This window comes from Chiloscyllium punctatum, chromosome 12, assembly GCF_047496795.1.
Source record: "Chiloscyllium punctatum isolate Juve2018m chromosome 12, sChiPun1.3, whole genome shotgun sequence".
Lineage (NCBI taxonomy): Eukaryota > Metazoa > Chordata > Chondrichthyes > Orectolobiformes > Hemiscylliidae > Chiloscyllium > Chiloscyllium punctatum.
Window position 1 is genome coordinate 55108730 of NC_092750.1, and position 16926 is coordinate 55125655.

Here is a 16926-nt window from a genome sequence, read left to right on the forward strand (position 1 = left end):
ACTTATAATTTGAATTCACTTTGTTTACATACCAGCCTGTGGTTAAATTACAGCAATTTTGTTTGGTGGGAAAAATGATATCTATCACAGTGAAAAAACATGTAATGTTGCATGATTACATTATTCAGAAACAAGTACCATTTGAGATCTGGCCTAACAGATGGACAGACAAGTAGGCAATATGGATATACACTATAATTTTCTGAATTTCAAAATAAACTGGCAATTCTATTCACAAGGATGGAAAAAACAAAATGGAACTTCAGCATGTGTGTTTCTGAAGGTGAGACATAATATTGGGCTGGAGTATTAGAAACTGTACTCAGTGTTGAATCATGCCATATTTGATCAGTGAATGCTTGAAGTCAAAAATATTCTGTGCCCCAGAACCAGTACTATGCAGTTTGATGAGTATAAAACACACACAGGTTTTGACACCACAAGCAATGTTGAGGGAAGGCACCTTTTTGCGATGTATTGATTGAGAGATGACCATACAAAGTCAATAAAAAGAAGTTTAGATAAATGTTATCTGGTACTTTTATATCAAATTGAATTGGAATAGTTGAATCAGGACATGTGTTTAACATTATGCAAGATTATTATAGGACGGTTATGCAGAAATAATTCTTCACATGAGCAATCAGTATATGCATGTCTGAATTGTTATGGACCAGACAGGAACCCCTTCAAAATATTTTCAGAAGATAGCCTAAACCCTAACTTTTTCTTATTTTATAGGCAATTGTAACATGTCAGTTCTTGATGGAATGCAACTGGTCAGTCTTCTCGGTGTAAGCAAAACACAAACTTGTAATACAACCAAAGAAAGAGGAATTTAGAATAACTTAAATCTACTGGAAAAGTTAATAGAATAATAGAGGCAGTAACCATTACTAATGAACGGTTCCAATATAGTAACATTGCATACACAAGCCCTTGGCAAAGAAAAAGGAAAATATTGGACAGATTCTCAAATGCAGTTCTCCAATCAAAGAGGAAAACATCAAGAGAAAATTCAGAGACAATAGCAGCCAGGAGACGTTCACTAAAGCTTCCAACTCTATTGAGACCCCAATATTTTCTGACACTACTTTGAGATTCTGATCTTTGAGAGCTGGCTGCATCCATTCAAGCTTTTTAAAATAAAACCCACAAGGCCTCCCAAGCTGTTTACACAAGTGGATTCAGTAGGCAGCTTGGTGCCTCTACTTTACAACCTCTGTTCAAAACAAAACCAGGACAAACTAACCCCTTAAAGTGACAGCATCATGACAGTATTAGGAGCAGATGTAAACCATTCAGCCCCTCAAACCTGCTATGTCACTCAATAACACTATATTTAATACAGATTAGATTTCCACACGCAAAACTTTCATTCGTACAATAAAGGCACTTTCTGGACACAAGCCACCTTTTCCTCCTTCGTCCCCCACATTTCACATACATTAAACATAAACGAGGTTTCCTGTATGAAACCACCCAACCCAAAATTATATAACCAAGTTGTGATAAATTCTTTTCAACAAGCTAATGACCATGAAAAAGTGGTTAAATTACATATTTTGAAAGAATTATTTTTCATGTAATATGATTTTCTGAGTTTTAAAATGCTGAGTATCCTTACTCAGCATTTTAGCTGAGCTAGAACTCCAATAAAACTATTTTGCAAAGTACTAATATAACATCATGAAAATCCATAATGGAAATTAAAAGTCATCAGGCTTTTTTTTAATCAACGACTCAATGCAATGACTTCTTAAAAGACCCTGAAGTTATGGACAGAAAAGTATATACCTCCAAATCAGCTTCTCAAACTGGGGGTTGCAACCCCCAATGTGGTTGTGAGACAAGATTTTGGAGTTGCAAGCTTTACAGATCAAAGTGCAGCTTCGAATCAATGTTTTAACAGTTGTGAGAATCCTTTAAAATTTTGGGGTTTTATTTTGGTGGAGTATTTTAAGAAGCAGATGTTTGAGGCTTGATTCCTGGTGCAAATAAAAAATGAAAAAGGTATTATTTTCTAAAACACTGCAGATTTAAGCACTTTATACCACACTTAACCTGCTATTCCTTATGCAAATATCCCCCCATTTACTCTCATAAATTTCTCCACTCACTTTTCTGATCGTTCTCCACCATAGCCACTGTCACACTCCAGGGATATCCCAATTTTGAAGCTTCAAAATGGAGCCACAGCAGGTTGAAGCACTGGTCAATAAATGTAAATGGTGATACTTTGTTCTGTCTCTGAAATAATTATATAGAACATCACATTTATCTGTGCCTATTTAAATAATGCTGTCATGCAATATAGATTGAAAAGAAAAAAACAGGAAGAATGTTATTCAGTATTTGTGACAGTTAACTTCTGTGCATGGTAAATTGCATCACACTATGGGAACTATAGCAATAAAGAAATTTCAATGACATCCACTGTCAGATAGTAGCAAGGTAATGTTATATGATTTGACTCAGGACAGTGCCCACCCATTCAGGATTATTCACTTGTCAGAAATAGTTTCAAGATCATCCATGTACCTATGAGTTACTTCAGTCTTCTGAAGTTTAGGTGTCTGACTGCAAGAACCTCTGAGGATATCCTTGTGCGCAAGCACAGGGCTGCTCTATTGGGCAGCACGTTTGTCAACAGTTCTTGCGTTCAAGCACCATTCCAGTTCTTGACCACACACAAGCCAAACGTTTTATACAGTTTAATACAGATTATTAGAATCCCTAGAGTGTAGAAAAAAGATCTTTCCAGATACTGAGTCCACAATGATCCCCCCCCAAAAGAGGATCTCACCCAGACCCCTCTAACACTGCACATCCCATGGCTAATCTATCTAGCCTGCACATCCATGGACAATTTATGGCCAAGCCACCTAATTTTGACTTGTGGGAGGAAACCAGAGCACCCGGAGGAAATCCACGCAGACATGGAGAGAACGTGCAACTCCATACAGAAAGTTGCCCAAGGCTGGAATCGAATCCAAGGTCCTTGGTGTTGTGAGACAGCAGTGCTAACCACTCAGCCACCATTTTTCTTCATTTGTTTTGCCATTTGGCCAACATTAACACAAGAGTGGCATACAATGTGTTTATACACTTTGAAATGTCTTGTCTGTGGCAGGGACAGATATCTAATTAGAGAGATTCATCAATCCAGTTCAGGGAAACAGGAAAATGGATTTGGATTCTTTCAGCAACTGACAAAGTGGATGGTAAGGTAATCATTTGTTGTCCGGCTCATAATTCTCCTTGAGAAGACACTGGCCCCTCCTCTTCTTCAACTGTTGCAGTCCGTTGGGTGTCTGGGCACAAGTAGTGCTGTTGAGAAGTAAGTATGATTTTGACCTCAGCAAAGGGAGGGAGGGAGTTCTGATTTCGTTCCAAGTCAGCACGTTCTGTGGCTGACTTTGGAGGGATGCTTCCAGATGTTCTCGTGCATCTGCTGCTTTTGACCTTCCAGTTGGCTTATGCTGCCAAAAAGTACTTTAATGCATCGCCTTTAGTCTCGTACAAACTGCTGCATCAGTGATTGGGGGAATGTTTAAAGCTATGGAAGACATGTCAATTGAGCATGTGACTTTGTTCTAATTGCTGTCAGGCTTCCTGAGTACTGTTGGATATGCATTTGGAGAATAGTCTGTCACTCTCATAATTCTGTCTTTTTGGAGTTGGCCATTACTTCCTATGTGTGCCATTCGAATATTACATATCACTTATCAGCACAAGGGCAAATGATTTTTAAGTGTTTCTAAGTATGGACACAGACTACCACTGTATCTAAGAATTTGCAAGAACTAACTGAAGAGAAACGCTAATGGCATTAGATTCAATTAAATTCATTAAACTATAAAACTTGCCACAGCGAATTTACAGGGTGACAGTTATCATAAAAAATTTATTGTCAAATTCTGTGTGAAGAAGGGAAAACTAAATAACAGATATTTCCTTTTGCCAAAGAAACCATGCCACAAAGATAACATCAATTGGGTTAACTTAACTTCTTTTCAGTTTTCTTAAAAATATATTGCATTTCACCAGGTGACAATGAGGAAGTTGGACACAAACTAGATTGCCTAGTCCTCAAGAATGTTTCTCTCTTTTGTTGTTTCTCAGAACTGGAATGTTTTAGACTATCCCTCCAACTGCTTTCCTGTTCAGTGCTTTCTTAATAAAGTTCACTTCCTACCCACGCAATCATTCTGTGAAAAATGGATTCTTAGGAGACACGCCACGTTAGGTTCAAGTGATAAAAGAATGATAAAAGATATGAATATTCACTGCTAGGTCAGAAACTGCTTCTCAATTTTAATCTAAATTTCTCAGTTTTCCTGATTTATAAATTCAATCTCTTGGGTACTTTATTTAACAAAACAGTAAAATCTTTAGTGTGACTCACACCAAGATCCTCCCACATTGGCTTGCCAGATATACCAAAACTTAACAAGTACAAAGAGACATTGGAGATGTCAGGGATGATATAAAGCAGTTTCTTTACTTATACTTTGCAGGATACCTCAGTAATTTCTTGTGTACTTCTAAAATTGCCTCCGTTCTTTCAATCCTGTACAGAATTTTAAAAATCCATCTACGGGTCTGCTATTTGCGTAAAAAAATTCTCATGGTTCAACAGTTAACCATCAAGCATAAGCCAAGAAATTTTGCAATCATTTGTGTTTTCTTGTCATTTGTCTTACATCAAAAAAATGTATTGATTCCATCTTATACCTGACATGATTCGAAGGGATGGAAGTTTTTCTTGATGTGGTCGATTTTTTTTTGGAAAAGCACTCCAATGAACGTGACAGGACTGTTTGTCTTGGGCATAACACATCACCACATATCTATTTTTGTTTCAGCAGGGGTCATCATATTGCATACACAACAAGTACAAAGATAAATTCTCACTCATTTTATTTCATCACTGTCCAACTGCAGCAACCCCGTGCTGTTACCCCAATGAAAAATAATCGACTGAAAACAGTCAGAGTAAGCCCAATTAAATAAAATCATTAAAAGCAAACAAGTGGGTACTGATTGAAGTCATTAAACAAAAATCAGCCAATCGTCACTGCTGTGCACCATTAAGATGAATGTTTGGCATAAATGGGGATATCTGACATTCAATTCTTTCGGTTTGCAGTGCAATCAAATGCTGGAAAATTGGGGCTGAGATGCTTGGGAACAATTCTGACGGGCAGTGTGTTAGAAGCTACTTTTTGATCAAGAAAGGTGCTCCCAATTGTTGGAGGTATTTCCTAATCAACCCAATTAGACGTTATTACACAACACTGGAGTAGGCAGACTTGAATGTGGATCTCCTGACCCAGAGATAGGGACACTGTCACTTCACCACAACCACCGTTATCTAATTGGTGTATAACTATCTGGAAGTATCTGAAAGGGTAAATATTTGATTGCGCACTCTAAGAGCCATCCACTGTGAAGATGTTTTGAGGGCTTGATGGGGGAGTAAAATAGGATCTCATGGGAGACAGATCAACCCACTCAACAGTTTTTTTTGTAATATATGTAGTGTCTATTATTACAACTAATACTGAATTGCAGAAACTATAAATGACACCATGTTTACTCTACACAACTCTTTCAGCCAGACCAGTCAGTGGCTATCCTCACACATCAGATAGTGTAAGTCCTTAAAGAACCAACACAGTTGTCAGCTATGAATGACAGCACACACAGCACCAATAACCACTGGCAGTGTGCACAGCAGGCACATTATGGCCTTAATAAGTTTGCAATGCTGACTGACACCAGAGCTGCTGATCTGAACTCCACATTTCAGCCACAGTATCTTTGATGTCTGACTTTTCAAAAAAGAATTCATTAATCCCTCTCAGACTGACAGATTCATGTAGCATGATCCTAATTTCTGCCCCCTTCAGTAAAGGGAAGCAGACTTGACTCTCTTATAGTGGCCCGCTGTTTTAGTGCTTCACTTCCAGATCAGGCTGCTTGAATCACATAAAGAGCCTTCAGGTCCTGCTCTATTCACAAAATCAAGGTTGCACCACATACCCATGCAGCTCTGCAGCAGCATCTCAGCGAGACTTACTTCATTGTTCTTTTCCAAATTCCCTGCAAATCTTGTCTCTTCATTGCTTATTCCATTCCATTTGAAAGCTATAATCAGATCTGCTTTCATTATCTCCTGGTCAGGTTTTCTCAGATCCGAACAACTTGCTATAAAAGTTTTCCTCAAGGTTTGATGTGATTGCCGAAAAGAATCATCATCCATTGGTTCATATTCTTCTCCCCAATGGGAACTTTGTTGTGTGTCCACATGATTCTGGGCATCTCTGTCAAATCTCCTTTCAGTGTTCTCTTCTGTAAGGAGATCAACCACAGTTTCCTCCATCAATTCTGATAACCAAATCCCCTTATCACTGGAAGCACAGTCATAAATCTTTTCTGCACCACCTCTAAAGTCTTCAGAATTGGATCGAAATTTCTAATTGAGAATGAACTAGCATTTTGTATAGTTTCAGCAATTACTTCATTCTGTCTGCCTCTATCCAAACTTGGATTCTCAATGTCTTTTTAAGCCTGTGATCCACCTGCTTTGCCACCTTCAACTATTTGTGCATATATTGACCCCCTTTGGAGTTGCACTCTTTCAAATCCATGCCCATCTTCAAACAGAATTCCATGTTTAAATCCCTCCAATCAGATTTCTACTCCTCCCAGCAGGACTAAAAGTCACAAATTACACTTTGATGAAACTGTGACAAAGGTAAACAATCCTTCCCCAACATATCAATAGACTTTGACGTCATCGACCAAACCATCTTCCCTTAACACTTCTCCACTGTCATCCAAATGAGTGAAAGTGCACTCACGGTTCCATTCTTGTCCAGAATATTATCTCCGATGGCTTATCATCGTATTCATGCAAGTTACCTCTTCTGTTTCTGGAGGATCAATCCCTAGTACTCTCCTGTTTCTTATCAACATGCTATCCTCCAGCGATATCACATGAAAGCACAGCATTAGTTTTCACATGTACACTGCTGACATCCAGCTCTGCCCCACCAATTTACTCAACTCCTCCACTGTGACTAGATTCGCAGACTACTTTTCTGACATTGACACTAGAGGATGTCTCGTGTCACTATTTCTAATTCACTATTGGAAAGACTGAGGCAATTATTTCCAATCCCTGCCCTGCACGCTGTATCCCTCTAACCTAGCAATTGCCCAAGCCAAGCCAATCTGTTTGCAACCTTGGTGTCAGATTTAATCAGTGCAGTATCACTAAGATCAGTTGTTTTCTCCATCACATTGCCTGACTCTGCCTTTCTCAAAGCTCATCCCTTGCCTAAACCTTGCTTCATGACTTTGTTATATCTAAACTTGGTAAAAACAATAACTGCAGATGCTGGAAACTAGATTCTGGATTAGTGGTGCTGGAAGAGCACAGCAGTTCAGGCAGAATCCGAGGAGCAGTAAAATCAACGTTTCGGGCAAAAGTCCTAATGAAGGGCTTTTGCCCGAAACGTCGATTTTATTGCTCCTCGGATGCTGCCTGAACTGCTGTGCTCTTCCAGCACCACTAATCCAGAATATATCTAAACTTGACAACTCCAGTGAAATCCTGGCCAGTTTCTCACATTCTACCATATTTAAACTTCGAGACATTGAAAGTTTTGTGTCCTTGTCTTCTTCACATTAATTTCCATTCAAATGTTACTGCAGTACTCACTGACTTGTGCTCAATTCCCAGTTAGGCAATGCTTTGAAATTCAAAGTTATTAATCTTGATTCCAAATGACTTCAGACCCCTCTTTTTCCTTTATCTATGTTGTCCTTCAGTCCCATAAAATTCAGATATTTCAGTTTCAAATTGTGGCCTCTTCTGTTGTTTCACCACAGATGGATATGCCTCAGCTTTAACCTCTGACATTCCCTCTGAAGCTTTCTCTGACCCTTTGTCTTGCTTTTTCTCTTTAAGAACTTCAAGGTCTTTTACAAGGTACCCCATGGTTGGTTGCTGAGTAAGATTAAATCTCACAGAATCCAGGGAGAGCTAGCTAATTGGATACAAAATTGGCTTGATGGTAGAAGACAGAGGGTGGTGGGAGAGGGTTGTCTTTCAGACTGGAGTCCTGTGACCAGCCTGTGCTACAGGGATCCACTGTTATTTGTCATTTATGCAAATGATTTGGATGGCAATATGGTTACCAAGATTGCATATGATGCCAAAATTAGTGGTATAGTAGGCAATGAAGAAGGTTAGCTGGGAATGCAGTGATGTCTTGATCAATTGGGCCAATGGGCTTAGGAATGAGAGATGGAGATTAATTTAGATAAATGCAGGGTCTTGCAATTTGTTAAGGCAAACCAGGGCTGGGCTTACACAGTTAATGGTAGGGCCCTGGGGAGTGTTATAGAACAAAGAGATCGAAGGGTACAGGTTCATAGCTCCTTGAAAATGGAGTCACAGGTCGATAGGGTGGTGGTGAAGGCTTTCAGCATGCTTGCTTTCATTGATCAGAGCATTGGGTACAGGAGTTGAGATATCTTGTTGCAGCTGTAAGATATTGGTGAGGCCACATTTGGTGCACTGCATGCAGCTCTGGTCGCCCTGCTACAGAAAGGATATTATTAAATTAGAAAGAGTACAGAAAGGATTTACTCGGATGCTGTCTGGAATGGAAGGTTTGAGTTATAAGGAGAGGTTGGATACGCTGGGACTTTTTTTCCGTGGAGTGTAGCAGACTAAGGATATCAATAAAATTATGAGAGGCGTAGATAAGATAAATAGTCAGCAGCTTCTCCCCATGGAAGGGGAGACTAAAAGATAGGTTTAAGGTGAGAGGAGAGAGATACAAAAGGGTACAGAGGAACAATACTTTTCTCACAGAGAGTGATGAGTATCTGGAATGAGCTGCTAAAGGTAGTGGTGAAAACAAGTACAATATTAGATTAGATTACTTTACAGTGTGGAAACAGGCCCTTCGGCCCAACAAGTCCACACCGACCCGCCGAAGCACAACCCACCCATACCCCTAACCTAACACTACAGGCCATTTAGCATGGCCAATCCACCTGACCTGCACATCTTTGGACTGTGGGAGGAAACCGGAGCACCCGGAGGAAACCCACGCAGACACGGGGAGAACATGCAAACTCCACACAGTCAGTCGCCTGAGGTGGGAATTGAACCCGGGTCTCTGGCACTGTGAGGCAGCAGTGCTAACCACTGTGCCACCATGCCGCCCACCATTTGCCAGTTTGTCATTTAAAAAACATTTAGACAGGTACATGGATGGGACAGGTATGGAGGGATATGGAGCAAACACAGGTGAATGGGACTAGTTTAAATTGTAAAAGCTGGGCAGCATAGACAAGTTGGGCAGAAGGGCCTGTATCCATGCTGCAGACGACTGTGACTCTGTAACTCAAAGGTAAACCTGCCTCTTTAACCAAGGTCTCCATCATCAGCTCTAATATCTCTTTATGTGGCTGGCTATCAAATTTTCCTTTACAGTGCTCATGTGAAGTGCCTTGTGATGCTTTATTATGTTAAAGAGAATCTATAAATGCAGGTTGTTATATTACATGGGCACAACTGTACACAATGTAAATTGTAAGAAAGCCTGACATCAATGCTATTTAAAGGGATCATGAACAATTTACAGTGTAATTGCTGGTTTATTTATTCTGGTTGTTAATGCAATTATAGGTGTTTTTGAAGTATGGTTGAAGTCTAAACAGCCGATTGGGATTGGTACGGTTGGAGATGAAGCAGTTCTTAAAGCTCATACTGAAACAATTTACTTCTACAAATCAGGGACCTTTTCGGTCTTGCTCTTTGAATCAAGAGTGAATGAGACAATGTACAGAGACTTTGTGGAACAGGTCAAGCTGATAGAAAAGAAAGGGGAGGAGGGGAAGGCAGGATCTCGAAAAGAAGCCGTATTCACCAAGTGCCTTTCAGGATTGTGGAGGCTAATGCCTTGAATATATTCAAGATTGAGATTGTTGAAAAACACAAAAATCAAGGATTAAGGGAAACAGGTGGGCTTTTAAGGCCACATTTAAATTAGCAATGATCTCAATGAACATCAGGGTAGAGATGAGGGCTATACAGCCTATTTATGTGCTTCTTTCTTCAGTTCAATTCCCTTAAACTTCAGTGAGGCAACACCTTTCAGGCATCTTCACTTCACCAAATAAGCTATGACTGAAATCAGGCAAAACAACAATTCTAAAGTAAGGCAAGGACAGCTTGTAGCTGATGATGTAACCATGGTTCTTTTCTGTGACGCATCTTGATCCTTCCATGATCATGGAAGCCATAAATAACATTGCAGCAGTGCACTGCTGCATGAGGGAAAACAAGCAGGCTCTTAATACAGAAAGAATCAGTCTAAATTCATTTCCTCTGTGTTTGTTCTGACTGCTTGTTTCTAACTAATGTATTTCAGATCACAGGCTTTGTCACAGCATTCTGTTGACTGCAAGCTTCCTTTGCATACACCTCAGGAAAACTTGACGATTTTCACAAGCTGAAGGAGAGAAGCAACAAATGATGCCTGGTTTCCTGACAACTCCTTCACGCCAGTGGGAATACCACCAATTGCAAATTCCCCTCCTCACCACAACCCATTCCTTCACTGTTTCTCGATCAAAATGGCAGCATCCTCTTCCTAACAGCACTGTGGGTTTCCTAACATGCCAAAGAATGCAACAATTTAAGAAGGAGATTCACTTTAAGGATTATAGCGATTATAGATGGGAACTAAATGCTGACCTAGCCAGTGATGCCCATACCCCATGAATGAACAAAAAGTGAACTCAGCAACAGTCTTCATACAACTTGAACTTAATTTCCTATGACAGATCAAGAGCTCACTTGTAGGGGGATAGACATGATTCACTCATGGCATTAGTTCAGTGACTCTGGTCTGGAATCCACGCACTCAAACACACACCAGGTTTGTGAGATCATGTTACATCTCAGACTATTATACAGAGCACAACATCAGTGTTTCCAAACAAGGTTTCTGCTGCTTGGACAGCTCTCAGTTGGAGGATGTTTGCAGTAACTGAACAGGTATTAAGATTTATGATGATGATTGTGTTCAGGGTTTCAAACTCAAACTGGGCATATTTTAATAAAGGAGTGGAAGAGATATCGCAGAGGTGTGACATGAGTGAATAAATTTCTTCACTGGCCAAAACTCTCATGAACTGCATCCTTACACCCACTTCCTTTGGTTGCTCCCAGATTCAGATATTTTACAAATTGTTTTACTTTTTGACTGCAGCTTTCTCTTCCCTGTACAACCATCTCAAGGTCTTTCAAATCTCAAATTCCAACAATAGTTATGTTCAATGTTCAAAAATTAGAGGAAAATTGGGTGCATCGAATTTCACCTCAAACAGATCAACCAGATCTGAAACGTATTTGAAATGTCAATGCCCATGCTTATGACACAAACCCCAGATTGCTTGATCCATGCTCACACCACTTACAAAACTGGGAAGTGCTCAGCAACACTGCCTGAGTTCACAGAGGAACAGCAGCTCGGAAATATGGTCCTGCCATGTTAGCCAAGCCCGGCCTGTCCATTTTGACAGCTCGCTCACTGTAAATGTGCTACTTCAAATCTTGGACACATTTACAGGTCAGTTCTAGGTTGTATGTGAGAGGAAGGATGTGATCACATTGGAGAAAGTGCAGAAGTGATTTCTAAGAATGGATCCAAGGATGAGAAATTTCAGTTTATAGGATAGATTGAAGACATTGACACTGTTCCTCTTGTATCAAAGAAGGCAGCCAAGAGGTTTCCATAACTGAGAGGATGGCTGGGTTTTTAGACTGAAACTCCTCACTTCTAAAAGGAACAAGAACAAGAAAGCACAGGTTTAAAAGAAATGGTTCACAATATGGGAAAAACATTTTTACTCAGTGACTAGTTAGGCTATTGAAAGCACAGTCTGGAAATGTGATGAAGGCAGGCTCAATTGAGACATTCAAGAATAACTGAATAATTATTCTGATAAAATAGTGCATAAGGACAGAGAGGAAAAAAACGCAGCAGATTGGCAGAATCTCATTTGAAGAGCCAGTGAAGGCATAATGGCACAAATGGCCTCCTTCTGCACCACAACACTTCCATGATCTGAGATTTTCTAAGTAGTAATGACATTTTAGAAATGTGTTTTTCCAAAATAATGTTCGGGAAACAAACATAAATCTAGGTTGATGGGAGAATGTAATTAATTCATTCTTTAATTTCCCCTTGATAGGCACAAGCAGTGGTTAAAAGTGAATGCTTTGTCTTTGTAGTTGATGGCCCACTATTCTTTGCACATTTGGTTAAGCCTAGGTGTGATGAATCAGAGAGAGAAACTAAATTGAAGCAAGAAGCTAGATATTTTCTAATCAACCTGTTCAGCACCTCTGGAGCAGGTAGGACTTGAACCTGGACCTCAAGGACACGACCACTGCACCACAAGAACCCTCCCAAGTTTGAAGTTGTAGGCGTTGCAAATAAGGCTCCTACTTACATCTAGAAACTGTTATTATCTTTGTTTATTCTTATGCCGTGATGAGAGAACTGTTGTATGTTGTTTTGTACAGTTTTGAGTGGTGACTGAATCATTCTCTGTTCAAACAACAACTAATTTGCTGCAGAGTTATTTGTAGTTTTACATTAGTATGATCTCCCCGACTGAAGACATGATCAAAATCCTACCAAGTCTCTCAATCATGTATTCTTTTATGTCATCATTGTGAGATGTGCTATTCAAACAGTCCAATATATTAACCATTAGAAGCAAAATAGTTCAGGAACAGCCCTTGCCACTGCCCAACAGGTGAGAAGCAGGAATACAAGGGGTAAGAGCAGGAGGACTAAGTGCAACAGGAAGTGGAGGCAGACAAAGTGAAAGGGAGGCTATAATGTAGACAGCCCCTTCTGCTCAGGCTCTTGGTCGTCAATTAATTAATGTGCAACACAAATGATCTCAAACACATTTTTAACAGTTTCAGTTTACATAAATCACTGACCACTGCATCACTTTCTTCAAAAAGGTACAGAAATAAAAACCAACACAAAATATGTATTCTAATCTCATTTTAAATCAAATAATTACTTCATACATGCAGAGGCAAATACACAAAACAAATGTTGCAAGTCAAATTTATAAAGAGAACCATGTCACATTGCACAAAAATGTGAGCTAATTACTCTCCAAAGTCCATTTTGTACCTTTGCCTCTGTTAGTACTTGTCCATTGGATCAGGCCTTTGAAAAGCAGATATTTTTTCAGAGCACTCTCAGCCAGCTGTGAACCTACTTCACCTGAGGCAGTCTGTCCTGATGAGCTGCCTTCGAACAGCAAGGCCCCTGGCAAAGTGTTGGGGGCAGAAGAGTTACAAACCTAAGAGAGGACAACATGGACAAACGAACACATTATTAGCCTGAATGGATTCCAGTTACTCAAGTGTGATGAAGGTTTATGATTTTATTACTATTATTATTATTAGGCTACATAGATTCTAAAGGGAGAAAAAAATGATTGTTGTTTTTTTAAATTCTGTGAAGGTGACTTGGTTTCTTCCAAGTTCCAGAAACTCATTTCTTTTCAACATGGGCCAAACCAGTATTTCAAAGGAATCATATGATATGAGCTAAATGACTGGGCAAGCTGGATGATGAGATAATTACTGAAGATTTTACTAAATTGAGCATTTACAATTAATAGAGAGATGGGTGGACATGGGTCACAAACAATTCCAATTCAGTGAGTAAAGGTGCATATCAACAGATGGTTTCAGTTTTGGCAGTTTCCTGACCATCAGAGCTGGAAAGGCATCTTAAGCTATTTTTGCTGTTCAACTCGACAGAGCTGGGAAAATTCCCGTGTGTGCTTTTTTTTAAAGATACACGGTTCAGTGAATTGACTTGTGCCTGTGCATCTCAGGTACAGATACAAATGGAGAGACTCACATCTGGTGAATATGTACAACTTCTGTGATAAGCAATTGCATTCAACCTTATAGGCAATAAATTAAAGAGCAAATATAAGACTGATACTTCACTGAGTTTGACTTTCCGGAAAAGAAGATTGCAGGATTGAAAGGAAGTACTGAAATTATCTTTCTGCTCTTTATGATTATATCTTTGCAAATTGTGATATATTGTTTTAAATTATTTTCCTTTCTGATTAAATGAACTTGTATTCTTTTGTTAAAAGCACATTGACAGATTCATATGGATATGTTCAGTGACTGACTACAATGGTAACTAAATTAGAAAAATAAAACTTATGGTCTATCAGGCCACATTTCACTCTGGGATTGAACTTATTCAATATTACTGTCAGTACAGATCACTACTCAAGAATCCACAACTGCCCATTCTTCAATAATTGCTGAAAGAGTTTGATAAGTAAATTACAAGTTGCAGAAAACTGAGCAGTGGATCGGGCCATCTGAGGATAAGTTAATTTCACTTTGACTACTCATGTTAGGTTATTGAATTTGATTTATATACACCATCCATAATCTTGGAGGTATTGACTGCTGCTGTCTGGAGGACCTTCTGCTAAAGACATTTTTCCTTCTCTCCACCTCTTACACCAGCACATCATTTGAAAATCTTACTGCATATATTCTACTTTACTCAGCTATTTTCAACCTGAAAGCACAGATGCATCTGCCAAAGGACTGCTCCAGTTCCTGCAGGCACAATGTATCTCTCACTTAAAGAAGGCAGGATGTATTGAAGTAGCACTATTCATAATAGAACCTTTACTGAAGATATGGCCAAGACATAGCAAATAAAGTGTTGCCTGCATACAGCAATTGCTTAATGCAACAAGAAGCATCAATCAACAAGATGTTTCCTGCAAACAATGTTTAGGTACAGATGTACTGGATTCCATCATTCCCAACAAACCTTGTCAGAATCTTAAAGCAAATTCAGATTTGGGGCTAATAGGTTTTTAATTTGCAAGGAACATTAATTTAAGACTGGCATCAAAGTATCCATTGACTGAAAGTGATATCAAATTGTTAGTTCAAAATTGAGGCCAACAGGAATCTCCAAGAATCAACCTGTCTCCCCTTTGCATTCAATAGCATTACCATCGCATAATTCCTCACAATTAATGTTCTGGATATTATGATGGAGGAGAACAGAGCGAGACAAGGCATATCACAGTGCATCTGGGAAAATTAAAAAGCAGGGAAATTCACAACTAATCTTGGAGGAACCTATTTGGAGAGGAGAGCACAGAAGCAGACAAGTGGATTTTAAGCACAGCCTTTAAATAAGTCTGGAGTAGTGAGTATAGTGGGTACTTTCTTGATTATATGTTTTATTGAGCTATGTATCTTGATTAAACTTAAAATATAAGCCATAAGTATTATTTTTACTTGGAGCAGTGTTTTGTAGAGGAATAAGACAATGCTATGGAAAGAAGCAAAAATGGCTCTTCATAGAGTGATATGCTCTTCTTGTCAGATGTGGGGGTTTAGGGAGGTTTACGGGTTATTGAAGATTATGTCAGCAATAAATGCTGTTAGTTGCGAATCCTATCAGATCAAATGGATCGTTTGGAGAGGCAGGTAGAGGCAAGGAGAAATTTACAAAAGCAAGGGGATGTGATGGATGGCAGTTATAGGAAGGGGGGAGGGTCTCAGATACAGTCACATAGATGGGTTAACTCCAGGAAAGGTAACAGAGGTAGGCAGGTAGTGCAGGAGTCTTCTGTGGCTATCCCCAAACAAGTATGGTGTTTTGGAAAATGTAGGGGGTGAAGGACACTCAGGGGAACGTAGCACGAACAGCCAAGTTTCTGGTATTGAGACTGGTTCTAACGTAATGAGCGGTATGTCGGGTTCGAAGTAATCAATTGTGTGAGGGGACATTCTAGTCTAAGGTACAGACAGACATTTCTGTGGCCAGCAGCGAAAAATCAGAATGGTGTATTGCTTCCCTGGTGCCAAGATCAAGGATGTCTCAAAGAGGGTGCAGAATGTTCTCAAGGGGGAGAGGAACCAGCAGGAGGTCATTTTACACATTGGAACATAGGAAGGGAAAAGGTTGAGATTCTGAAGGGAGATTACAGGGGGTTAGGCAGGAATTTAAAAAGGAGGTCCTTGAGAGTAGTAATAGCAAGATTACTCCTGGTGCTACAAGCCAGTGAGGGCAGGAATAGGAGAATAGAGCAGATGAATGCATGGCTGAGGAGCTGGTGCATGAGAGAAGGATTCACATTTTTGTATCATTGGAAGCTGTTTTGGGGTAGAAGTGACCTGTACAAGATGGACGGATTGCATCTGAATTGGAAATGGACTAATATACTGGCAGAGAGATTTGCTCGAGCTGCTCGGGAGGATTTAAACTAGTAAGGTGGGGGTGTGGGGCCCAGGAAGATAGTGAGGAAAGACTTCAATTTGAGACTGGTACAGTTGAGAACAAAGGCAAGTCAAACAGTCAGAACAGGCAGGAACAAAACAGAGAACAAGCTAGGACTGATAAATTAAACTGCATTTATTTCAATGCAAGAGACCTAACAGGGAAGGCAGATGAACTCAGGGCATGGTTAAGAACATGGGACTGGGATATCATAGCAATTATAGAAACATGGCTCAGGGATGGGCAGGACTGGCAGCTTAATGTTCCAGGATACAAATGCTACAGGAAGGACAGAAAGGGAGGCAAGAGAGGAAGGGAAGTGGCATGTTTGATAAAGGATAACATTCTGGTTGTACTTAGAGAGGATATTCCCAGAAACACATCCAGGGAAGTTATTTGGGTGGAACTGAGAAATATGAAAGGGATGATCACCTTATTCGAATTGTATTATAAACCTCCTAATAGTCAGAGGGAAATTGAGAAACAAATTTGTAAGGGGATCTCAGTCATCTATAAG

At 39.7% G+C, this 16926-nt stretch overlaps 1 protein-coding gene across 9 annotated transcripts in view; it reads right to left on the reverse strand.

Moving 5' to 3' along the window:
• The window catches only part of LOC140483855 (contactin-4-like), a 2466301-nt gene that overhangs the window by 2290078 nt on the left and 159297 nt on the right, over positions 1-16926 (reverse strand). For 7 of the 9 annotated variants that reach the window (XM_072582595.1, XM_072582606.1, XM_072582608.1 and 4 more), the window contains exon 2: positions 13254-13425. The exons of 1 other annotated variant lie outside the window; for it this stretch is intronic. The gene's annotated coding sequence lies outside the window, so the exon portion shown is untranslated. Of the gene's footprint in view, positions 1-2120; positions 2251-13253; positions 13426-16926 lie in introns of all 9 variants that reach the window. One more of the 9 variants, XM_072582597.1, reaches the window with a different exon arrangement.